Source organism: Ambystoma mexicanum, chromosome 1p, assembly GCF_040938575.1.
Source record: "Ambystoma mexicanum isolate Mex_15411 chromosome 1p, UKY_AmexF1_1, whole genome shotgun sequence".
Classification (NCBI taxonomy): Eukaryota; Metazoa; Chordata; class Amphibia; order Caudata; family Ambystomatidae; genus Ambystoma; species Ambystoma mexicanum.
In genome coordinates this window covers 978,795,678-978,822,863 of record NC_090921.1, presented here as the reverse complement: position 1 = coordinate 978,822,863, position 27,186 = coordinate 978,795,678, and the positions used below count along the sequence as shown (strand labels likewise).

General features: G+C 47.3%; 1 protein-coding gene across 2 annotated transcripts in view; it reads right to left on the bottom strand.

Annotated features, from left to right (window-relative positions):
- ADGRG1 (adhesion G protein-coupled receptor G1) overlaps positions 1 to 8,341 on the bottom strand; it is a 422,546-nt gene extending 414,205 nt beyond the window's left edge. The window contains exon 1 of one of the 2 annotated variants that reach the window (XM_069654230.1): positions 8,090 to 8,341. The gene's annotated coding sequence lies outside the window, so the exon portion shown is untranslated. Of the gene's footprint in view, positions 1 to 7,166; positions 7,854 to 8,089 lie in introns of those variants that run through there. The other variant, XM_069654221.1, reaches the window with a different exon arrangement.
- Positions 8,342 to 27,186: the final 18,845 nt, after the last annotated feature.

Below are 27,186 nucleotides of genomic sequence, written 5' to 3'. Positions count from 1 at the left end.
CTTTTTGTATACTACCAATCCATCCGAGAAGCCTCCAACAGAAGCAGTGGCTTGCATACAACCAATCCATCTCAGAAGCCTCAAGCAAAAGCAGAGCCTTGTTGCATAATATCAATCCATCTCAGAAGCCTCCAACAGAAGCAGAGTCTTTTTGCACACTACCAATCCATCCAAGAAGCCTCCAACAGAAGCAATGCCTTGCATACGACCAATGCATCTAAGAAGCCTCAAGCAAAAGCAGAGCCTTGTTGCATAATATCAATCCATCTGAGAAGCCTCCAACAGAAGCAGAGTCTTATTGCACACTACCAATCCATCCGAGAAGCCTCCAACAGAAGCAATGCCTTGCATACAACCAATCCATCTCAGAAGCCTCAAGCAAAAAGCAGAGCCTTGTTGCATAATATCAATCCATCCTAGAAGCCTCCAACAGAAGCAATGGCTTGCGTACGACCATTCCATCTCAGAAGCCTCAAACAAAGGCGAAGCCTTGTTGCATAATATCAATCCATCTGAGAAGCCTCCAACACAAGCAATGGCTTGCTGCACACAACCAATCCATCCGAGAAGCCTCCAGCAGAAGCATTGCCTTGCATATGACCACTCCATCTCAGAAGCCTCAAGGGAAAGTAGAGCCTTGTTGCATAATATCAATCTATCTGAGAAGCCTCCAGCAGAACCACAGCATTGATACACACTTGCAATTCATCCTAGAAGCCTCTAACAGAAGGAGAACCTTCCTGCACACTAGCAATCCATCTCAGAAGCCTCAAACAAAAGCAGAGCCTTGTTGCATAATATCAATCCATCTGAGAAGCCTCCAGCAGAACCAGAGCATTGATGCACCCTAACAATTCATCCTAGAAGTCTCTAACAGAAGCAGATCCTTCCTGCACACTAGCAATCCATCTCAGAAACATCAAGCAAAAGCAGAGCCTTGTTGCATAATATCAATCCATCTGAGAAGCCTCCAGCAGAACCAGAGCACTGATGCACACTAGCAATTCGTATTAGAAGTCTCTAACAGAAGCAGAGCCTTCCTGCGCACTAGTAATCCATCCGAGAAGCTTCCAATAAAGGCTAGGCTTGTTGCAAACGACACATCCATCTGAAAAACCTCCAGCAGTAGCAAAGACGTGTTCATCTTTGAAATGCACCAACCCACTTCAATATGCACCCAAATGGCAGATGAACTCCAGCAGTGACTTCCTCTTCACCGGAATTGGCATGATCAGAGAGCAGATTGACAGCAGCAGCAGCCAAGCCTCCACCGCCTCCACCCCTTTCCTTTCAACACGTTGAAATGGACCACCTTCAACAAGCTCTCAGAAATTGACCAGATCAAAATCCTCAGACCAACCAATTCTGAAGGCAATATTTTCCAAAATCCCTTTAGCAAAGTCCTTTTGGGGAGACGTTCCCTCATCTCTCCTTGACATAATCAACACATCTCACAGGGGTATCTGAACTGGACAGATCCTCGGCCTCCTGACAAAGCCCACACTACGCCCTGATTCCTGAGCAAAGGGCAGAGTCATCATCCAACTGCTGTTTCTTTGGAAGATAACAGAAAAAGCAGTCCTAAGCCCATTACGTGACCGTATCAGTAGCCACAGCCTCGTTCATGATTAGTCAGACTTCCCACCACAGTGCCGCACGGAGACGGCAATGTTGCAGCTCGTGGATGGCACAGCCCACATTACGGACATGATTGGCACCTTCCCTCTAGTCTTCCTCAGACTTCACCTAGCAACCTTCAAAACAGTTCATAAAAATAATGCATTTGACTTTCTCTCAGCAGACATGGGTCCTGTGCTGATTTGCAGCGTGCCCATGTAATCAGCATCAATTAGTCGAGATGCGACCCACTGGCTTCCGGCTTTCACCAGTCCTCCGCGGAGTCCGACAAAATACTACTTGCCAACCCCAGCGCTCGATTTCACCAGTATGCAAGTGGCACCCAGCTATGTCCGAAAGCCTCTTCGGAAAACAAACATACAACATCAAAACGATTGTCTCACTGCCATACAACTTTGGATGTCAAGTACCTAGCTGAAACTCAACCATATCCAGACAGAGTTCATTCTGACTGTCAACAACTCCAGACAGGCCCAGATTCAAGTTTGCTTCAGAAATACAAAATTAGAAGGCTTCACGCCCCAGTTCCCTCATAAAACCAAACCACGCTGATTTTTCATCAACGGGGAAGTCCTCTTCGTATTCGACCTTCTATTAGTCTTTGTGTTTATATCTTACTTCCGCTTTACCCATCCTCAAATTTGTTTGCGTTTTTCCTTTTCTTCACAGACTATGGTTTGGTACCCCCCGGTAGGGGACAACACACTCTCTGGGCAAGCCCCGGGACTGGACGGCCACCACAGTAGTGACCGATGTAGTCCAAAAACCCAATAACATAACATCGCAAGAGGCCCAGAAGGCTAAATACCACCTCTCTTATCTGCAAAAAGAAAACCTTTTGCTTCCCGGCGTTGGTTTACGAACCACCGTACAGACTCCAAGCCTCTGGCACCCAGTGGTGGACTGGCCTTCATGGAACTGTGGAGATTTCCTGGTGGGCTTCTTTGGTGTGGATACCATGGTTTTCTGCTCTGCTTACCATCTCTCCCAGCCACCCTGACCCCTTCCTTCCATCGCACCGTCCCTACCTCCATTTTAATAAAGTTCCAGTATGCTATTCCTCACACTTAACAAATGTGTGTGTCAGATTTTTGGTATCTTTAACCACTTTTTAATACCTATATAGGGACAGACATGCATTAAAATGCCCCATGTGTACCCATTAGTCAAATGTTTTGGGAGAGGAGAACCCCACGAACACTACTGAGATGGGTCGGGCTTGCTCGCTATGTTTTCTGACATTGTAATATGGGGCCACTTTGGGAAGCCTTTCCAGGGCCACAGTAACACCACCTCACTCATGGGGCTCCCAGAGCTCCCTTGACATGGATAGAGAGTACTCCATGCAGCTGCACTCCTCATGAGCGGATTCAAATAATACAAATGTGCGTGATCTAAAGCGTTTTACATAGGACATATTTACACACATTACTATTATTACCCATCGAAACTGGTACTCGTTTATCGACCTCCGAAGGATGAAAGCCTGAATTGGCCTTGCCGGGACTTGAACCCGCGGATCAAACACAGATCACAGCAACAAGCGTTTAACCCGCTCAGCCGTCTTACCAGGTAAATAATATGATCATACCACTCGTACCCCCGCCACGCTTAACAGCGATACACTAGTCCCCCCCGCCCCCCGGCTTGAATTGGCTTCGAAGCATGCCGCATGGTATGCAAGGCAGTCGCAATCGAAACACTGGCCCGCGCGGCAGAGGCGAAGACATCTCAGGAGGCCAACAGCGTACCAGAAGCCAGAGCATAGCCAGGCTCAGGACCTAGAAATGAAAAAAGGGAGAAAAGAAGAGGACAAGCCTACTCCAACCGTACTCCAAGCCTCTAAAGTAGCCACCCACCGGTCCTCAGACTCGCCCAATAAATCTCTTCATTAAGAAGAGAGCAAAACTCTCAACTATTGAAGCAACGCCCCGACCACCACCACTGATCACCAAGCCGGAACCTCTGCCACCCAACAGAATCTCAAATGGTTGCCTCCTGCCCGTTGCACAGTATTCGTATGCAACCTAGCATTACCACACACGATACCGTCACATCCAAGCTACATACAGTCACAGTTTATGCAAATTAATTCCAATTAAGGAACTGCCCATAGGCTTAACCTCCTATGAGAAAGACACGATGATAATCGCCCAATGGAATATGTCATTATTGCCACATCTCATGGCATTGGCAAGAGATGGCACTGAATTGCATGGTAGCGTGTGGCTTGATATGGCATGGGATGAGATGATATTGCATGCCATCCCATGGCGGCTTGTAGGGCGCTGGAAGATCCGCAAGAGCAACACTGATAAAAAACGTGTGTGTACACACGTGTGTCTATGTCCTTGCCATCCTAAGAAACCTCCATCGTCAGCCCTTCTCGCGGGGTAAGGAGGATGCTGGGATCTCCTCCAACACGAGCACTCGCTGCTGCTGCTGCACAGGCGACTGCATCGGAGCAATGGAAACACGCATTGGCAAAGCCATCAGTTTGGGCGTTTGCGTAGGTATGCAATACACATTTGTCAGGCAATGCCATGATGGTACTACCTGGCCATAAGATAGCAACATCTGGCAAATTGTGTTAGCACATGGGCTTATTAATGCAGAGTCTGGCAAATGCCTATCTAATGTCCACAGCGTGTTTTAACAGAAATCCAGTGCGTGTAACAGATGAAAATACACACCTATTGCTTATAAATCAAGTCTAAATGCATTCTTATTGCACCGGGAGCTGGTTTACAGCTGCAATTAAGCCATCACCTTTCATGCTAAATGTGTAAAAGTAGCGGCCAGCAACGAAGCAGAACTTCAGACAAGCGTGTGTAAAAAAAAGGGGCAGCTAGAGTGGTGAGAGCAAAGTTAAAGCCGGAGACTAAGGAGTGTGCCTGCATGCTGCAGTGTGCACAGGAATCGGCTGATCTGTTCCCGCTGCTGGTTGCTGCGACTCCACCACATATTCTGCCAATGTCCCCACAGTGCAGTGCGCTTCCCATGCTAAAGTCTCCTGAAGTCACCTGGCTCATCACGTGACAGGCAGAAAAGCCAGCTCCAGTCAATGCCCATTGCAATATCACAAGCGCCCGGAAGTTGGGAGTCGCCCACGCGATGCCCCCTTCTAGAGGGAATCTGCCCTTCGGTTCTGAAGGTGGGAGGCAGGGCAGCGCCAGGTCCAGGATCTCTCTGCGGGAAGACTGGCCTTCCAGTCATAACTGAGATGGATACAGGCGCCTCGGACCCTTGAAATGAGAAGACTTCTGTTCAGACTAAGGGCGAACCCGTTGCTCCCCAGGGGGTAGACACGATCTGGAGCCTTCCCCTCGCCCTTATCAGGCCTCCACTCTTAGAAGTAAGGAGCCTGGGAGCCTGCGCCCATTCTAGGGTCCGCTGGGGGTTGTGATAACTCCACTTAAGATAAATGATGGAATATCAAATTGTTCTGCGGGTGCACACCTGGGGGGGGGGGCAGGTCACAGAACAGAGGTTGCCTCCTAGAATGTATCTGGGCAAGCAAAGAGTCCCTCCCACCCCCCAAATACAGCAACGGGGCGTATGCTCTGTTAATATTCCCCGAGGAGGGCTTAAAACGCGTCCACAAAATATAATAGAGGCGACCCCATTTTATAAGGTCTGTCTAGAGTGGGTTTTTAAAGGTCGATTGCACCTGACCTCTGATTTGAGGAACGTGTTGTGCATTGTTTTGATCTTGTTGGCTGTGTGTTCGCAGTTATACATGAATTTCTGGTGTGATATGTTACAGGTCACGCCTAGTGGGCGTGTTCAGCTGAAGCCCGGTGGCTGCATCATGTGTTAAGTTCTGCGATCCAATGAGGGAAGTTAGTGTCCCTTATTTTGATTAAATCTTCTTCTGGTCAAAAAACACTGAAAAGTACACATTCAACCCAACTATCACTAAACTAAACCCATGTGTACAGCTCTACCTGTGAGTGGCAATTCCTTGCGATAATGATGCATTGCACACTCCACTTCCACAGCGCTTAGAAGCAGGAAGACTTCTAGCAAGAAGGCCAACACTATAATGATTGTGTAGCGTAGTTTTGCATATATCATACTGTGCGCACATATGGCTAATGGCAGATATCTGGCCTTTGACGGTCATATAGGTCTTGTCATTCCCAAATAAGGCCTTCTATGAATGTATCTTTGATATATCTGACAAATGTGTGTGTAATTGTCATGCGATTGCATGCTTTTCATTGTACATTTGCTCTGCAAGTAAATTATAGCAGAGCCCTCGACTCTAGACAGTTGCCCTTGGGATAGAGAGACTGAATGATACTAGCTCCCAACCCACCGTTGGTGCTGCGCCCCATAGAATATGACCGAGTGCCACTCACAAATTCAGCCCAGCTGTCACAGACACTGACAGAGCAATCAACTACACACCTGAATACCCGTCATACTACGGCTATAACAATGTCAGTTCACGAGTCATTTCTGCTAATAATTGAAACAGTTGCTTTACATGTAAACACTATGTGCGCGCAGTGTGATGCTCTTCTTATTACATGTCTGTTCAGAGCAGGGGTGTTGTTAGGTCTGGAAAAGACCTGGGGCTATGATGATGTTGGAACTGTTGGGACTGGGGGCTAGCTAGCCTTTTGGCTGTAGCTCCTGAGATTCTATCCGGGGCTGCAACCAAAAGACCAGGGGCTATAGCCCCCCCTAGCCCCCCCTAGCAACGCCTCTGGTTCAGAGTATGCTTTGCCAAAGGGCCATCAGCCTACAACACTTCAAAGCCGTAATAATGACAGTAAGGCGCTATACAAATATTAAGTAACAGAACATAAAACACAACATATCGCCTGTTGATCACTTTGCTCTTGAAAGTCGGTCCGGTTAAAAAACGTATTTCACCCACAAGCCTCACCAGCAGCAACTTTGGAGCTAAGAGCCTTCCCAAAAAAAAAACCGGAAAAAAATTATATATATATATATATATATATATATATATATATATATATATTCCCTGAGAAAAAATCGTAATGCAAAAACATTCCTTGATATGATCTCTTGATACAAAAACATTCCACACTAGGACTGCCCCTGACACAAAAACATATTTGTAGAGAGGATCCCCCATACTAATAAAACGAAATCACCAAAAAAGATAACATCACCATATACAAAAACACATTCCCTGGTAGGATCTCCTGATACACAAACATCGCCTTCTAGCACATTCGGGTAGATTCAGACTCCAGGGAACATGGCACAAAAAAAAACTTCACGAACCAACACTCCTGCGATATCGACATGTCGCAGATAGACGCGAGTAATAGGAGAACATTCCAGCGTGTTCTGAGATCACGCCACAAATCTCCATAAAACACTGCTGGAAGCACGTGTGTACAGCCAGGTGCGTTATAAATGACATATATCACATGAGTCCGCCCCTGTCACACTCTGGGGGTGCACTGCCTGCAGGAGGGCACCTGTTGCCAGATCTTGACCGGGTAATGGCAGGTATCGCGGGTCCCGGGTGAAGGTGACTTTCCTACCTCTTCAGCGCAGGTGAGGTGGAGAAGGGTCCCTTCCCTCTCTGGCTGTGGGAGCGGCAGCGCGCCCTCCCTGGTGACGGGGTAGGAGTCCAAGGGTGCAGAGGGGTGCTGGACACGCGAGTCCCGTTACTGGGCGTCCAGAGGCGGCGCAGAGAAGGCAGAACACACCGCTCCGGATTCCGATGCGAGGGGCGGCAAGAGATCCGCGGACCCGGGGCGCCACGCCGTCAGGGGGGGAGAGAGCGAGACACTCACTGGAGCGCTCTGGAGCAGCGCCGCGGGAGACAGGTGCGCTCGGAGTCGGCGAGACTTGAGCGCTGAGCACTGCTCTCTGCCGCCCTCTGCTGCTCAGACTGAGCAGCGCCTCTGAGGCACGCTGCCTCTCACGGGACGCCTGCCACACGGGGCACCAGCCTCTTCTAGCTCCTGTTCCCTAAAGGTAGCTCCTGCTTTTTCCAGCGTGCCAGCCGCCCCCCCCCCACTTTGTCTAGCTGTTTTCCTATCTCCCTCTCGCTCCTATTTTTTCTCGCTCCCTGTCTTCTTGCTTACGACGGTTTCTCCCCTTTCCGGTATCGCTTTCCCACCCCGACACTCCCTCTCTTGTTCTCTTTTCCTTTCTTGCTCGTTATTGTTCTGTCACTCACTTGCTTTTTCTGATGTCTCTCCTTCGTGGCACTCCCTCGCCCTCCTTTTCCACTCCTTTTCGCCCTCTTAATCGCTCTTTCTTTTGGTATCTTTCTCCATCTTTCTCGCCCTCTCTCTCTCTGGCCACTCTCTTCAGCCCCCTCTACCTCGCCACCCTGCCCCCATTTCTTTATCCCATGTGACCTTTGCCCCCTTGTTCTCCTGTCTCTCGCCCCTATAGTTTCTCCCCGTCTTGCTCTCTCCCCTGCCCCCCCCCCCCACGCTCTGTTCACACGCACCTTGCACTTGCCGGGCACTTCCCTGCCCTTCGCACGCTCCCTCGCCAGTGGCGTGGACTGGGCTGCTGTGTGAGTCAATCAATGCCAGTGTGGTGTCGGAGGTCGACAGGCGCGTGCTGCGGTCCGTGGGCAGGAGGAGGCTACCGAACAAAGGGCGAGGGGTACGCGGGGGAAGCAGGGGGGGGCGTTTCCATGGGAACAGCAGGTAGGCAGAGCATCGTCGCGCGGAGCCGGGGCTGCCTTGGATCAAGCGTGGCGCGCGACGGGCTCCCTAGCAAGTCTGCGCCGCCACCCAGAAATAGCGGGGACCCTCTGCTACCTGTGCAGGGTGGGGCAGGTGTCGCCCAGCCCATGGGGGGCAGTGGGGCGGGAGAGGGCACGCCAGCGCTGGACTGGAAGGGAAGTCAGTAAAGGCGGCCTTTCATGTGGTATCAGTTTAGCGCAGATGAAAGCGTAAACCCATTGCAAGACACTTCTGAAGAAGGGAAGTGACACGAGGGCTGCGGCTCTCACCGCCCTCACGCCAGGCGAGCGTCGGGCCTCGAGCTCTTTGCACATTTCACGCTTTGAATAAGGGAATGTTTTTTGGGTTTTTTAAAAACATTTGATTTAGTGTTTTTGGCCGAAAATCAACCTCTACAGTAAATGACACATAAATTAACACATAATTTAGCAATTTAGCAATCATAAAAAAATGCGGTATACAAGTGCACGTAGACTGGCCGTGCTTTTTCAGTAAGCAAATATACCTCTATCAAATATGTACTCATTATCACACACCATTGGATCATAACCTTTCACATGGTGCCATGAACACTTTTTTTGCACACATAATATGCTAAAACAGTTCTCACCAATGATTCCCCCGAGTATATACTCGTCCACAATTGGTCTATAGCAGCGACCTCATTTGCATATCCCTTTAAATAACACCGTTCCATTGCTTTACCATTGGTTAGTACATTGCGGGTGGATTCGCATTCAGTCCCACGCTGCCTACATTTCCTGTTCTCAATCGGGAAGCCATGATGCCAGATTCCCACATATTCCAAGGGGGGTCAGATATCGAATCTTAGATAAAAGTACAAACAAAGCGCCTAAGATCTTCAGTACACATTTTAGTCAAATAACTTTGAGGTTTCCCTATAGTGCCTTTTGTCATTAGTGACTACATTTGTATAATTATAACCCATTCCTTGGACTTTTTCTTTATATGGGCAAGATAGACACCTAAATCACACTCACGTGAAAAATCCAGACCAATCTCCAGCCAGACATCTGTTACCATCTTCTCTAACTCTGTCATGATACCCCTTGCTTTATGAGAATGCCTTCGCAGGGGCGTGGCTTGAGGTGGGGCTGGGAAGAGGCTGGAGGGGTTGCTTCTCCACCCCTCCATGCTTGCCCAGTTGTCGGATTGAGAGAGACCTGTGGAGTCTGAAGGTGTGAGTACAGCTGCATGGCTGGGAGATTTGATTTGCAGTCCTAGTATCATATGAGGGGTGCCCCAGAGGATTCAATTACAAATAAATGTGTCATGGGGAAAGTTCATCTTCGGTGAGCCCTTCATATGAACAATTCAATTCTGTAGGAAAAGGGCTAACGTTGTGTTTGTTAACTCTTGACGCGCCACATTACTGTTAAAGCCAAGTCCTCACGCAAGCTCCCAGCAGTTGAAAGGTTTATTTGTGAATGAAAAGGGGAATTGAGAACTTTTAAAGCGGTACTGTGTCGAATCAACTTCAGGGGCAACATTGGTCCAGGGATGAGTATCGGTTTCTAAACTATCAATCAGCCCCACATCTCTAGTACGCCAGAAGGGATCCAAACAGTTTGGAAACAGAAGCAAATTATAATCCTCCTTGTCCAATTTTTGTAATGTGAACAGAACGGCAGGCTTATCTCCACAAAGTCGTGGATCGTTGGTTAGTTGCAACACAGCGAAAATACAATTCTTACCCAATGATAAAAGGGACTGTCCAGTCAAAGTTGTATAAATATATCGACTTTGTTATTAAAAAAGGTAGCAGGCGCCCCTCTCGCGAAAGAACATGTCATGATAACCTGTTCAGTGGTTTTTACCCACTTTGAGAGTCTGCAGCCATCGCTTTTTGCTCACTGTACTTTTCACAAAGGAGGAATATCCATTTGCATATCAGTCTTTGTCCCGTCCACAAGGTCAGTCCAGCACCAAAATGCCAGGCAAACCTCCTTTGAACAAGAGTACCAACAGCACCCCATACACGTGTTTCAGCCTTGGCGATGGCTGCGGACTCTCAAAGTGGGTAAAAACCACTGAACAGGTTATCATGACTTGTTCTTTTGAGAGAGGGGCACCTGCTACCTTTTTTTGTATTTTTAGAACGTACTTGGGGTTGGTCACCCTAAGTTGCCTGGGGCAACCCAGACGTGGACTCCCTGCTCACTGGGCTCAGAGAGGCACAGCTCCACCTCACTGATGAGGCCCAACAAAGCTGAAACACGTGTATGGGGTTGCTGTTGGTACTCTTGTCCAAAGGAGGTTTGCCTGGCATTTCGGTGCTGGACTGACCTTGTGGACGGGACAAAGACTGATATGCAAATGGCTATTCCTCTGTTGTGAAAAGTAAAGTGACCTAAAAGCGATGGTTGTGGACTCTCAAAGTCGTAAAAACCCACAGAACAGGTTATCATGACATGTTCTTTCGAGTGAGGGGCGCCTGCTACCTTTTTTGTATCTCCTTTATTATTATACAACAGACAGTTCTAGCACAGTCCAAAATGCAACCCCCACCGTAAACGAACACAGAGGACAGACCGTTTCAAAGAAGGAAAAGGAATGCACTCTGGATACTGACAGGAGGGTAGTCGGTAAAGTATTTAATCGCAATAGTTCATGGATACTTGCTTTCAGCACAAAGGGAGCAATGGGTCATAAAAATGTCACTAGGGGCCTTCGGAGAAGGACCTTGGGACAGAACCACAATGTACCTTGTATGTGTAAAAGTTCTTGGTGCTCGACAGGGTCAAGTCAGTTTCAGGGTGCTTTGCAGCTTCTGCAACAGAGTTCAAGACAGGAGACAGCTGCTGGTATCAGGCGGCAGGCAGTTCGGCGAGCGAGGCTGGACGGACGGCTGCAGGCTGGCCTACATTGCGGCTCGGGTCAGGAATCATTGTCTCAGTGCTGGTCGTTGAGTCTGAAGCACTGGTTGAGGCGTCTTGGACAATGTTAGCGGCTGCGGCGTGACAACAGTCAGCAGGGCAGTCGGTTGCAGTTCGAGCGCCTCGACTGGCTCAAAAAGGTCCTTTAAGGCGGACACTGGTTGATTCTTGTCGTGGCACTCCTCGTAGCTTCTTCGCAGGGCTTGTGTCATCCTTTAAGGCGGATGGTCCTGTGACGAATCAACCTCCGGGGCACCAGTGGTCCAGGGATGAATATCGGTTTCTAAACCATCAATCAGCCCCACACCTCTAGTACACCAGAAGAGATCAGAGCAGATTGGAAACACAAGTAAATTACAAACCTCCTTGTCCAGTTTTGGTAACGTGGACGGAACGGCAGGCTTATCTCCGCAAGGTCGTGGATCGCTGGTTAGTTCTGACACATAAAAAATGCAATTATTACCCAATGATTAAAGGGACTGTCCAGTCAATGTTGTATGAACTTTACTACTTTATTATTACTACAACAGACAGTTATAGCACACTAAAATTACAACCCACACTGTAAAGGAGCACAGAGAATAGACAGTTTCACAAAGGAAAGAGATGCACTCTGGATACTGACAGGAGGGTAGTTGGTAAAGTAATCAATCTTACAGTTCAAGGTTATTTGGTTTTAACACCAAAGGGGCAAGGGGTTGCAACTGGCTCTAGGGACATTCAGAGAAGGACTAGGGGGGCATACCACAATGTACTTGGTGCTGAAGAAGTTCTTGGTGCTCCGCAGCATGCAGGCGGTACCAGGACACTTCGCAGCCTGTAAGACAGAGTTAGTGGCGGGAGACAGCTTCGGCTACCAGACTGAATGGGAAGAAAACCCTGTGCCAGCCAACCCAGCCCTTGCCAGGGCGAATTGAAAAACACTTTTGAACTCAAATTGTCACAGGCAAGACCTGTCCTGTGGTACCACAACAAGCTCCCTATGCCCCTTCTCATGTGACTGCCTTCCTGTCTGCTGTTCTTTTTCACCACTTAGCAAGCCCTGCCCACCTGGTGCCTTCCTGCTTGCCCTCCCCACAGGCCATCCCCACACCCTCTGGTCCCCCCCCGATGTTCCCTTGTGCCCCCACCATTCTTGCACAAAGGTACTGCCTGTTTTGCTTGATTCTTCTACCCTGCTCCCCCCTGAACCCCCTCAAGCCTACTTCTGCAGGAGCCTGTCCTGATAAATTCTGGTTTCACCATCACCGTCTTGTGGCCAAATGCTGGATTTGACTTTTATGGACTTCATTCATTCACTGTGCGTCACCCTTTCTTAACTCTCTTGCTGGACTTCCTTTGCATCTTGCACTCATGGTGGCCCTGAATCATGCTGTTCCCATCTTCATTTTGTATCCTGGCTTGCAACATTATGTGTTACTACTGACTGCTGCAATTGTATTCACTCTCCCCTCTTGCTTCTCCACTCTTTTGACTTCTAACTCTCTCTTCTCTCCTCCTTTCCCTTCTCCCTTTTCCTATCTCCCCACCTCCCCTTACTTCCTTATATGCACTTACTCTATCAGAATTGTCCCCGGACCTAGTATGATAGCAACCTTGTCTGTCTCCTTCCCCTTCCCCTTGCTTGTTCCCCCCTGCCACCCACCACTATCTGAAATGTCGTCAGGCCTAGTATGATAGTCGCTTGTTTTGTTCCACCCCTACCTTTCTGCACCCCTCTCCCTCACCTTTTGTTTTTCTCCGGCTCTACCAGAAATGTCGTCAGGCCTAGTATGGTAGCCGCCTGTCTGTTTCCATTTCCTTCCCACTCTCCCACTCCCTTCCATATCTATGTCTTAGCTCTTGCACTATCTGAAATGTCGTCAGGCCGAGTACGATAGCTCATTTCACATCCTTACTGATCATGGCCTGTAAGAATGTCATTGTATTTTCCCTTGTTCCCTCCCTTGCCTTGAAGCGCTTTGAAACACATTGTGTATAGGTGCTATATAAATAAACTATCATATCATATCATGGCCCTCACAGGGCACAGCTCCGGGTGTTCTGCTAACCCAAGAGATATCCGGGCCCCTTTTCCAGCCTGATCTGTTTTAGATTTCCTCACCCAAAAGTGAGCCACTGCTCCCCTTACGGCGGTTACCTCGTCCCGCACCATGAGCTGCTTAATGGCGGCTGCTTAATGGCGGCTGCTTAATGGTGGCCGCTTAATGGCAGTACAGTTCAACCAAATATCCACCTGACACTAATGTATGACAGGCTCATTTCACCGAGACGGGCTGTTAAAGGGCCCGGCTCTGTGAAATTACGGGAAACAAAGCGTTTCTGTGACAACCGCAGTTTAACCCGCGGCTGTCACACTTCACACGAAAATCATTACCGGGTCAGAAATGACCACGTCATGATTTGGGCCTCCCATTTATGCCTGTTAGAAAAGGTGCTGGGGGAGAACCCTCATTTCTGGGCATTTAAAAGCAAATCCCATTTCAACAGCAATGGCCCCTTATTTGTGCAAATGCACAAAGTGGAAATAAGTTTGTGAATTGGGCTGCTACTTTATTTGGCGCAAGTGGGACGATGTGATAGTGCAGCTGCCCACTTGCGCCAAAAAAGATTTGAGAAACCACCCAACAGTTCTAATGTAGCTTTCGAAAGACATCTATGCAGATGGCATTGAACGGTGATGTAAAGCTATGGATGGAATGGGGGCGATATGGAGTTCATTATGAGTACGGCGATGTTTCCCACAGGAATGAAGCCATACTGGTTTTTCATTACTGCTGCTCGTATCCGTGGTAAATTCACCTGATTATGAGCCTTGTTAAAATGGCACTAGCCCCTTCTGGGGACTTGGAGGAATTACCACAGATGGTAATTCCAGCGGCAGTAATTTCTCCAGTCTTTGGGGAAATGCATCCAAACAGGTCCTGGAGGTATTTCTTCCACTTAACCTCTTAATTCCTAGTATGGCGGTGTGGCCACAGTAGCAGTATTTCTGTAACCCTCACTTTTCTTTACCGTGCCACCATACTGTAACGCCCCCCATACTCTACTGCCGGAATTGCAGACTGTAGAATGAGGGAACCTGGCGCAAAAATCTCAGCTTCTCTTCTAGACCAAAGTATGTGATACTGGGCAAATCATTTCACCTCACAGTGCCTTACTTTCCTTATCTGACAATATTGCTAGTTCCTTGAAGTGATTCTTTTAGGAATGCACAGCACAGAGACTCAAAAATGCATGGCTTAACAGACTGCAGTGCTGCAAAATAGATGTAGTAATAGTCACCATTTATATACTCCATTCCACAGGCTGAAGGGTCTCATGGATGTTACTCATAGCTACATCAATTTCGAGTCATGGTCCTCACCCCGCATGTTAAGTGAAATAAAGGTTGCTACAAGGCTTAGCATGGTTGAGGCTGAGAGCGCAAATGAGACATTTCTGCAGGAGACATGAAAGGATGTCATTAGGACTGCGATAATCCTGTAAATGTAGGGCATTATAACAAAAGATTCGAAGACACAACATGTCAAACTAGAAATTATATCGTGCCTCCTATTGCTATGAATATATGTATATTGGCCTACGCCAAGCTGCTAACAAGCTGCTTATAAACTACATGTGAATAAACTCACATTGCAAGGTCCTGACCTTAGAAACCATGTAAACTGTCATTTTGGGTCAAGCCGCCATTTTAGGTTTTCTTGCTCTATAAAGTCACCATGTGAGCTAAAATGGTAGCCTATGTTATTCAGAACAGAACTTGATTGTCATGACCTCTGTACAGCTAATGTATAACTTGCCTGCAGGCCACTTGTTAGGGTCATGAGCTGAGACCTTGTCCGTCTGCTGACCTGTGTGCAATGGATTACCTATATCACCGAAATTGATCTATAATTGAATGAGAACACCTGCTTAACTATATTGTATAAATTAAGTCCCGCATTGTAATATTAGGCCTAGAGCATACATTATTACCATTTCTTCTTGTTAATGTATAAACCTAAGATGACCTAGATTTGACCTGGCAAGGGACCCTAGAGCAGTAACTTATTTATGGAATGGTTAACCTGCAGAAAGGCTGGACAACAGGCTGGAGAAATGTATAAAAGCCTGACTGTTTCAATGAATATTTGCACTCACTGAGCACACCGAACCACGCCGGAGTTCGCTGTGTTGTACTGAGGGTCGATAGCTATCTGAATTTTGTTCTGTTCTTTTGTAACTGGATTCAGTATAAAATAAAGTACTTTGTATGTTCCTTTGTAACCTGTGTTTGGTGTGTTTCCTTTTTGGTTACCCTGCCTCATATTATTTCCTTGTTTTCACAAACATTCAAAGTAATATATAGCTGTTGCCTGTCGTGAAAGTATATAATAAAGTGCTGGTTACTATCTTGCCATGCTCTGTTTTTTAGTTGGTATGCCACGTAGCCTGTTAGGAAAAACTAAGAACCACAACCCCTAATAATATTGACTAAGCGGGACCCCTGTGCTATGTGGCGGGAACAGCGGGCAAGAATACACAATCCCTGGCCGCTGTTCCAGCCACCCGAGGACCTTCCCCGGTGGCGCTTTTTTTTCTCTTTTTCTTTTTTTTACCAAGGCTCTTCCTGTTGCCTCACCAAGTTTGAAAAACCCAATTCCTCTTCCCTGACTTCAACTTACCTGTGGGACCGGAGGCTTGCGGGACGGGAGCCTTGAGCTCCGGTCTCCGATGCTCCTCCCGTTTGGCCGCCTCCATTACAATAGAAAAGGGACAAGGTCCCTTTTCGGATGACAGAGGCCATTTTTCAACATGTTTTCCATTGCTGCCGTCATCTGAAAAGGAACCTAGCCCCTTTTCTATTTTAATGGCAGCAGGTATTTCTTTTACATTTAGTTTTTTTCTCTGAAGGGAGATGTGCTCATCTCCCGTCAGAAAGAAAAAAAAAGAAAATGATCTGCACCCCAGTAAATCACAGGGTGCAAATAGCTTTCACACCCCATCTGGGGGGTGGACATGGGGTTTAACAGCCCACAGCCCGAGTTGAGGCCCTCGCTTGGCTCAGGCCTGACAAAGCTTGGGCTGGTGGGCCGATAAACCCCATGTCCACCCCCCAGCCGGGGTGTGAAACCTATATTACTGTGCACCTTATTTTTCTTACATTTTCGGGCATGCCTATTATAATTATTTACAGCATTGCATTAGTTAAATACCATTGAGGGGGGAGGAGTGCATCCATAGCCAATGGAGGCATTTTTGCCACTCTATCTGAAAAGTTACTTTAGCACCCCTTGCCTGCTGCTTTTGGCTGTGATCTGTCGCCTCCTGCTGGCAGTGCTTTGTAGGTGATAAGGTATATAAGGTACAACGCTCTTCCTCAGGGATCGCTTCAGTATGACTGACTTGACTAAGCCTACAACACATTGCATACATGGCTTTATTGCCTTGCATACCAAACCTACACAACTCCTAATATAAAGACATAATCCAAGTCCTGACCCCTCTCCAAAATACACCCTCTCACAAACTTCCTCCGTTAGAAACTCAACTTTTCGGCTAAAAATTGCATTGCAAAGAGAGTATTTAGGAGATCAGAGTGAGCAACAGTGTCAGTCGAGGGATCAGATATGGATGCTGTGGCAGTAGTATTAGTGGCCGAGAGAGAGGTGGAGATGAATAAGAGATCCAAAGAGTCACCCCTTGTGTGGGTAGGTTACGGTTAGAGTGGAGAGTGTAATCACTAAGAAAAGACTGACGTTCAGACTTCTGAGAAGTGGTTGGAGAGGGGAGGTTAAAGTCACATAGGAGAAGGAGGTGAAGTTTAGTGGAAAGAGAATCCAGGAGTGGCCCAAGGCCAGTGGCACCAGGAGGGCGATAGATAGAGATGATGCAAACTGAGTGAGGCAGAGCAATAGTAGAGATGGTGAAGTAAAAAAAGAGGCAGGATTCTGACAGAAGGCTCTTTACTTTGGTCTTGACGTGCACGCTTAGTTTTAGTTTTTCCAGGTAGGGAACTTCCCTCATAGCGATAGGGCTGGTTGGGTGTTTTTCTTTTAATTTAAATAAAACCTTTGAACATGTCAGGCACTTGTCTGAATCCTTCTTCTGGTTCACCACAGATGCCGTATCATCCCATGGCTATCATTCAGCACAGTCACTGCTCTCCCGGCCAACTGGTCTAACCAAGCCCTCCCTAAATCTATGACAGCACATTTACTAAGAAAGAACTCCGTGCTCCTACTAATAACCAAATCATCCTTGGAACCAGCCCCCATACCTCCAAGCTCAGCCTAAAACCACTAAGTAAACATTCCTCAGGTAACCCTGCTTGCCTGGGTAATATCTCATTCATCTCTTATGCACCAGAACTTTACTTGGAGTGGGGCCCTTTCTCAGGACTCCCCTGATCTTCCCACCCCCTCTGCCAAAAACCAGGACACATCTCCACCATGCTGCTTCCCACAACGTACTCCATTCATGCCTAAATGTACACCCTGCGCTAATGTGAGGAATTCGACCATCCGCACCGTGGGTGTGCAATCGGCTGTTTTTAATATATATTTTTTTAATGAAATTGAATGATGGTAGATCAACCTCTGGAAAATGTGTGGTGCTAATCTGCACACATTTTCCTATGCTCACTGCATGACATACACAGAAAACCATGTACTCTGGGTGGACACAGCATACAAACACAGTCCCCCTTGTCGCATTTAGTTGGGATATGACAGCCAGGAGTACACCATGTTATCTCAGAAGGTGGAGGGCCAAATCTTCCCCTGTCACGGGCAGCCTAATTAACTACCAAAGGCTCCATGGATCCTTCTTGTCCTTTTGTTGAGCCATGTAGTGGTGGCAGCATACACATACAAATCCGAGTTTAATTCAAACAGGCCCACATGGGGCCTGGCTGCAGAGGCTAACAAAGGAGCCAGGAAACCCCAACACCCTTTCATATGCACTGTGTCAACCTGATGCCAGCTCCCACCCTCAATATCAGTAGGCAGTGAAATGTCATGTTTGGGCCTGCCTGTTTACAGTAGTCATCCTGCAGGGAGACCCCATTCAGACTTTACGAGTATGTGGATTGACGGATTCAGAAAGACTGGCCATGCCACAGCTTCAAGGGAGACCTACTGCTTTAATCAGGAACCACAGACAGCAAAATTAACCAGAGAGACCCTTTGATCCACAACAGACAGGAAGACGGGTGGGACATAGTATTACATGTTTTCACCCCTTTACCTTTTGTTTTGTAAAACACTCTGGTCATGACCTCACACATACAGGAGATTGTTGGTGGGGAACCTCTATTGATTCATCAATGTAGGCTTACCCTACACCAATCACTGTGGCCCATTTAGCTTTAAAGAAGTTTGAGCCCCTCTTTTGGCAGATCATCTGAAGACTTCACCAGAAGTAGAAGGAAGAACTCATCATTGGACCCTGGCTGAAGGTACAGTCTGCCTTACATCTTTGGCCAGTGAAGGAAGGCCAGGAACTCCAAGAGGGAAGCAAGATCCCTCCTCTAAACATCTCCCAGGGAACAGACAGAGATACCAAATCCAGAGGACCAGGCATGTTGCTAGGTGTGGAAAAGATCAGGGGCTAATCTAATGTCGGAACTGGCGGTACTCGGGGCTAGCTAGCATTTTGGTTGTAGCACCTGAGTTTCTATCTGGGGCTACAACCAAAATACCCGGGCAATAGCTACCTCAAGCCCCTCTAGAGGACCCTCCAGAAGCTCCAGAACCGGTACCCAGCCAGCACACAGCATACCCTGCTAGGCTCTGCAGCAAGCTTACTAGGTGGGAAATGCTGGAGATCCTCTGAACCAAGTACAAGGCAGCTGACTGCAACTCTCTCCTCAGCTTTGGGCCATCAAGCTTAAAGGACAACACAAGCCCAGTGAAAAAGCTAGGAGGAGTGCATCAACAACATTTTTGAACCAGTTGAGCCCCTCGAGCTTGAACCGACTGCAACGCTGACTGTTGTTATTCTGCAGTAACTAAAGCCTTCCGAGACACCTTGACCAATGCTTCAGAACCGCCGACCAGCACTGAGACAATGATTCCTGACCCCGAGACACTGTGTAGGCCAGCCTGCAGCCATCTGTCTAGCTTCACTCACCAAACTCCCTGCCACCTGATAGCCGCAGCTGCCTCTTGTCTTGAACTCTGTTGCAGAAGCTCCAAAAGCACCTTGAAACCGACTCGACACTGTCGAGCACCAAGGACTCCTACAGCAAAGGGTACAGTGTGGTTCTGTCCCCCTGGTCCTTTTCCGAAGGCCCCTAGTGACATTGTATGACCCATTGCTCCCTTTGTGTTGAAACCAACTATCCTTGAACTACTGCAATTATCTGCTATACCGACTGCCCTCCTATCAGTATCCATAGTGCATCCCTTTTCCTTCTTTGAAACTGTCTGTCCTCTGCATTCCTTTACAGGATGGGTTGTATTTTATTGTGTGCTAGAACTGTCTGTTGAATAATAATAAAGTAGATATTTATCATTCGGTAATAATTGTAATTTCGCTGTGTTGCAACGAACCAACGATCCACGACCTTGCAGAGATAAGCCTGCCGTTCCGTCCACGTTACCAAAATTGGACAAGGTTTATAATTTGCTTGTGTTTCCAATCTGTTCGGATCCCTTCTGGTGTACTAGAGGTGTGGGGCTGATTGATGGTTAAGAAACCGAGATTCATCCCATGACCACTGGTGCCCCAGAGGTTGATTCATCACAGCTAAAAGCATTTGCTTATTATAACACAAACTCAAATGTTTTGTTGGTCTTTAGACCCGGAACCCACCCCTTCCTGTTGAGGTTCTCATGAAAGGGTTGATATGGGTGGGGCATCCATCTAGATGTTTGCAACAAGTGTGCCGGACAGGTAGGCACCACCCATTGAAGCCATAATAGCTTCACGTCTTTCTCCTTGCAAACCATGCTACCATACTCCACAAACATCTGAACTCCTCATTATACTGCACGAAAAGCAGCCCACATTTCACACATTGCTCCCCATGCACACCCACCTCTGGTCCATGGCCTGCCACCAAGCCCACACTGTGTGGGCCTCTATATTTCAAGCGTTCATACCCTTTCCCACTTCGCCATGATATCCACTTTCCCAAGTCGTCTAAAATCCTTTGCCATTCTTACCCTCCTCCCAGTCCTCTTCGCTCTCTTCATGTTTCTCCTCTTCACGCACCATATATACCAGTCTGTTTGCCCCAGGCTGCCTGTACCTGGTTGTTCTTCTTCACATAGCATGAGGGCACCCAGCCCCTTACTCTGCTCTGTGTATGGAGTGCCGTTCCATGCCAGCTCCATTCCTTTGTCTTGTTAGGCATCACAATGCCTATAACCCCCTTTCTGTTCCCACAGGTGCTCCTTTCTTTCTCTTCTTTAAGGGAGCCGCCCTTAGCATCTCCCGAGCACCACACTCCCCTCAGCTAGGGGATGTCCTTTGCCTATTGGGTAGGGGACCTATATACCTCCATGTGAAGCCCCTGCCCCTGCTAAAGCTGCCCTTGTTGCCCTTCCCACCTCTTCAGCACTGCCCTTGAACATCCCATAAGATTCATCAAGAGCAAAGGCCAAGGCAAGCTCCTCCCACCCATTCCTAAGTATTGCTGTGCAAACGCGCCACCTTCTGCATAGTGTGAACGGTCCTGAGCGAAGAGATCTATTAAAAATGATATTTTCAATCAAAGACTGATTTAGAAAGACAGTTCCATGACCGCACGGAGTGGTCTTTCTAAATTCAACTGTCACGCCCCTGCCACAAACGAGTGCGCACAGGGCTGATAGGCAGGCCGGCACCCGGAAGCGCAGGACCAGGAGAACGGGTAAGTGTGTGGGTGCGTGTGTGTTGGTGTGTCTGCTGTGTGTATGTATGTATGTGTTTTGGTTTGGGAGAGTGGGGGGTAGGCCGGTTGGGGGGAGAGGGGTGAGAGATGGGGGTTTGTGGGTGCGTGTGTGTTGGTGTGTGTGCTGTGTGTATGTATTTGTTTTGGTTTGGGTGAGTGGGGAGGTGGGGGCGGCAAGAAACAATGGGGGGCTCAGGAGGCGAAACCCCCCGGATATGTACAAAAAAGGGAAACTGCATTTTATAGGTCTCAAGAGAAAAAGACCTTTACAATGCCAGAGACAGGGTCGGACTGGGACAAGAAATAGGTCCAGTCACCCAAAAAAAAAGTGGCCCACACCTCACCGCAAAAAAGTGGCCCACCCCTCGCCTCATGACCCTTGACCTCTGATGACATCACCGGAAGTGATGTAATTTGGCCCCACCTCAAAGTGACATCCCGGGAAGCGATGAAACAAGATCTGTTCACCCCTTGACAAAACAGGAAGTGGCATCAAATAGCATTATTCCTAAATACACTAAATTACTGTGAATCCAAGCAGACTTCCAAGGCCAAATGATGTGTTATTGTATAGCACTTAAGCTGAAGCTCTTTTTTTATAGAGCAAATATGCATAAAATATCAACCAAACTATGTTGGTACTCATTTATCGATCTAAGAAGGATAAAAGGCTTTTTGAAAAAAAAATGGAGAAAAGAAATGTGAAAAAAAGAATTCTTTTGTACATTTTATTTTCTTCCAAACCGGCCCAGACATGGCCAGAAACCGGCCCCCATTCCCTAGGAACAATTTCGGCCCGGCCACGTGCCGAAAGGCCGATTGGCCAATCCGACCCTGGCCAGAGAAAATCGGTCAATGCAAATCAGTCTTATTCTCTTGAGACCTTTAAAATGTCAATTCAAATAAAACCGTGTGAACTGGCACGCACCAAGAAAAAAACTCCCTACCTCCACAAATGGTGCTGCAGTCCCCCACCCACTGCTCATGTGCCCCCTTTTGGTGTCTGTCCCGTTCTGCCCTTGGTACCTGGTGGGCAAGAACCGGATTTCCCTTTGATAGGACTTGTTTATTTTTTGATGGCTGATTATAAAATAATTTTCAGTCACATGATTCATGTGCATCAGGACCTCATGACACGTGTCGGCTGTGAGCGGGATAAGAAAATAAAAATCTTACTCGTGGACACTCACAACGTGTACAACATTACTGCCAGGTTACTGGCTGTCTACAGAAATGTATGTTTCATTTTCTAAGATTAAGAGCACAACTGTAATTTTATTTGCCTCACCTACTATTTATTGCTTGCCTAGTGCATAACCGGTCGTAATGTGATCAAAGTATGTATGGAGGTATGTGAAATACACAACAATGCTATGAGAACTTAATAACATGTTATAACTGCTATGTTGCTGCTGCAGCTAAAGCAGATAACGCCTTCTCATATGTGCGCATAGGCGTGCTCGCAACCGTTTGTTGTTGAGCAGAGTTCAGAGTGCGTGGTACCCTACCTAACCCATCCGACTCCATTCCGCCCACACCTCCTATCGTGCAGCTTCCGCCTTGAGGTGCCAGATCTCATGCCGAGCGCAACGCTATCCTGCAAGCATGCGCTGTGACTGCTACACCTTGCCACCCTGGCCGGAAGTAGCCCACTGCACATGAGTGCTGCCTTCCCAGATCTGGGCTTTGACTCTCTGCTCCTCATTCGTTTTCCGCTCACAGCATCGTGCATCTACGCAAGCTCCTACTATATACACCTTTATTGTCCTTCCTGCTCTCTCAATGAACCCTGGAGTGTATCTCAAAGTGGTTGTGCCACCATTTCATGCGTTACTGCAACCCCTACTGAGCCTGCCCCAGGCCCTTTGAGTGATACTTTCCTGAACTTCCTCTGAGCTTATAATATGGATCTATCACATCTAAGTTTAGTTCAATCTTACTCACCTACTCTGCCTCTTGCATTATCAGCTTCCTAACATTTCCGCTACGAGTCTCCAACCCCACGGGGATATCCTTGGCCTCAACAGCTCTGTCACTTGAACTGTTGTCTTCTTTACCACTTGCCGTTTCCAACGTTGTTCTTCTTTGACCACTTGCACACCTGATGTCGTCCCCTGTACCATCAGGTGAGGCTTTACCAGACAGCGCCCACCCTCTGATTGTGTCCTTATGCTTGTTTGCACACCTGATGTCGTCCCCTGTACCATGAGGTGAGGCTTTACTAGACTGTGCACACCCACTGATTTTGTCCTTATGCTTGTTTGCACACCTGATGTCGTCCCCTGTACCATGAGGTGAGGCTTTACTAGACTGTGCACACCCACTGATTTTGTCCTTATGCTTGTTTGCACACCTGGCGTAGCCCCTGTACCATGAGGTGAGGCTTTACTAGACTGTGCACACCCACTGATTGTGTCCTTATGCTTGTTTGCATACCTGATGTAGCCCCTGTACCATGAGGTGAGGCTTTACTAGACCATGACCCCCCTCTGATTGTGTCCTTATGCTTGTTTGCACACCTTGCGTAGCCCCTGTACCATGAGGTGAGGCTTTACTAGACTGTGCACACCCACTGATTGTGTCCTTATGCTTGTTTGCACACCTGGCGTAGTCCCTGTACCATGAGGTGAGGCTTTACCAGACTGTGACCACCCTCTGATTTTGTCCTTATGCTTGTTTGCACACCTGGCGTAGTCCCTGTACCATGAGGTGAGGCTTTACTAGACTGTGCACACCCACTGATTTTGTCCTTATGCTTGTTTGCACACCTGGCGTAGTCCCTGTACCATCAGGTGAGGCTTTACTAGACTGTGCACACCCACTGATTTTGTCCTTATGCTTGTTTGCATACCTGATGTAGCCCCCCCGTACCATGAGGCGAGGCTTCACCAGACTATGCACTCACCCTGTAACTCTTATGCATGTTCTGCAATTTTAACTGTACGATGCTCTTTCTATCACTATCGCCAAGATGCCTCTGGGAAATAAATGCAAAAAATAAATATGTTGATGAGCACAGTATACTAGTTTACTCTTCATAACTGTGCACATTATTTTAGGTCAAGGGTAGGACCCAAACAAACTAGTACTGCAGCACGCCATGATCCATGTATATAACTAGTGTCCCGAGCCACTTCAAAGCAGCTTTACCCAATGTGTGCGTCTGGATGTGGTTCTGTCTTGGAACCTATTTGTAAGTATGTTGACAGGTTTCTTCAACCATTGGCTAGGGCAACAACTTCATTTTTATTTGATGCTAGAGATGCTATCAGTCAAAAAAGACGGGTGTTAATTGGACTAAAATGAGGGCTTATCGGTTGCTTTTGATATTACTTTCTTAAATGCCATTGTTCTTCTCAATGAAGCCGTCATGGAGGTTGAACTTGAACCAGTTCAAAATGCAAAAATGGCCTTTCATAATGTGCCCAAAGATTTCACTATCGGACTGACGACTGATCAATTGTCTAGGAATGACTTCCTCTATTTTGCTACAAGGCATGGCGGTGGGCACAGCCTTCGCTCCCAGCCTGAGCAACCTATATATACACAACTTCAAAAGCACGTGGATTTTCAATAGCAATCCCTTCAGCGATATGTACATGTTCGGTGTCACTATATCGACAATATCACCATGACTTGGAAACGCTGCATGGTTGATTTAACTGCAAGTGAAGTATGGCTGAACAAAGGAATCCTTCCTTGGCAAGCAATCACAAGAAAAAGGAGATTGCCTTCTTTCACTCACTCATCTGCGAGAAATTGAGATATTTGCACAGAAATAGATAGGAATACATTACTCGAATATGGCATTCAACATCCCAGAAGCCAACTGGATAATGTTAATTTGAAAGGTTATTTGTACCGCACACTATCACGACCGCAGTGGTCCCGCAAGCGCTCTGGCGTATCTGAAAAGGACGGTGTGAAACAGGGACGGTGTGGGAGCGGTTAGTAGGGTGCAATGGGAATAGGAAAGTGCTTAAGTGCGATTTTCGTGTCTGAGCAATTCCCATCTGCTGTTGTGCAGGGTCATGTGTTATTTGTATGTTGTTGCAGTGTGGTGAAGTACGTGCAGATTGCTGTGCAGAGATGTGGTCATCTGAGTTTCTGTAGGAGAAGTGTTTGCTGAAAGATGAGGGTTTAGTATTGTGTTAGCAGGGTTTTTTCTTACCTCTTTGCTTTGGTTTCTGTGGTCAATATCTATGACTACCCTGTGTGCTTTGATATTGTTTGGCATCCTAGTCAGCAGATACGTTGTGGTGTGGTACTAGTCCTCTGTAGAAATCTTGCGGTATGTAGGCATGGGTGGTGGAGGTGTTTTCCCCCGCCCTAGGGTTAGAGATGGTTCGGTTAGAAAGGTTATGGGTTCCTCCCTTGACTTCTAGTAAGGGGTCCCTGGCCTATTGTGGTATTCCTCTGTAAACTTGGTGGTGTGTGTGCATGAGAGATCAAAAATGTACTCCCTGTGCCCACCAGTTGGGGATGATTAATCAAAGGATTGTGGGTCGCTCCTTGGGCTTTCTGTTTCTGCCAGAATGTATGATTCCTACTCGTTCCCGTCTGATTTTGTAATGAAGAGTGAAGTTTTTAGTCGTTTTCTGAATTCCAGATGACACCTTGTATTACATATGTTTTTTACTAGGCAATTCCATGTTTTTGGAACCAGGTGTGAGAAAGATGATCCTCCAAATTTTCTTTTATTGTATGGTTTTGGTTCTAGGCGAATGTCGTAGCTTGATCTGAGTGGTCTTGCTGGATGGTAGATGGTTATTGTCTTCTTTAGGAACTCTGCTCCTCGACTGTGGATTGCTCTGTGCGTTATGCACATTGTTTTGAACATTATTCACTGTTTTATTGGTAGCCAGTGTAGTATTTTCAGTGTTGGGCTAATGTGTTCTCTTCGTGGTAGTTTGAGCAGGAGTCTGGCCACTGCATTTTGGATACACTGCAGTTCCTTTAATAGGTGTTTCGGCATTCCTAGGTATAGGCTGTTGGCGTAGTCTACTCTGGACATGATGAGTGCGATGATGGTGAGTGTTTTGTGGGTGAAGGAGAGGAATGATAGGATCCTTTTTACTGTGTGCAGGAGGAAGAAGCATTTCTTGATTATAGCATTTACTTGTGGCTCAAGTGTTAGTTCGTTGTCCATCAGGTCTCCAAGGATCTTTGTCAGTGCTGTTCCTAGTTTTGTTGGCCATGGTGGCTGTTTTTCCGTTTTTCGATATAACCCTTATTTCTGTTTTGCCAGGGTTGAATTTGAGGTTGTTTGTGTTCATTCAGCCGTAGAGTTCTTGTAGGCATTCTTGCAGGTTTGTGTTTTCTTTGTGTGCATTTTGTACTTTGTAGATGATCTGTGTGTCATCAACGTAGTTGTAGCATGTGAGGCCATGTCTTTTAATGAGCTTGATTAGTGGAGCAAGGTATATGTTGAAGAGCAGCAAGATAGGGTCGATCCTTCTGGTACTCCACAGGGGGATTCCCTTGGGGTGGATTTGAAAGTTTGATCCAGACGGTATATGTTCTTTCTCTTTAGGAAAGATTTAATCCAGAATAAGGCTAGGTCGGTGATTGCTGTTTCTTCCTATCTCCTGATGAGGATGTCATGGTTGACTGTGTCAAATGCTGCTGAGAGATACAGAAGTATTAGAGCTGTGCTTGTGTCTGAGGATGCATTAGCCTTCAGATCATCCCAGATTGAGAGCAGTGCTGTTTCTGTTCCTCTCATCGGTCTAAAGCCTACCTGTGCCTGGTCCAGCAATAGGTGTTCTTCTAAGTAATCTTGTATTGTTCTATATGCATAGGTTTCGAGTAGTTTCGCAGGATAGGGGATGTTTGAGATGGGTCTGTAGTTGTCGAGGTCTTCCCCATTGCCTGCTGTGTCCTTGAGGAGCGGCTTGACATATGCCGATTTGAATAATCGCGGTACTTTCCCTGTTAATAGCAATTGGTTGAAAAGGTTTCTGTAGTGTTCCATGGGTGCTCCTTGTGTGAGGATTGATTTGTGTATGTCTGGGGGGCAGGGATCCATGGGGGAGCCAGCTTTGTTGCTGTTTCTTACCAGCTTGACGAATGTCTCTGCTGATATTTGGGGAAG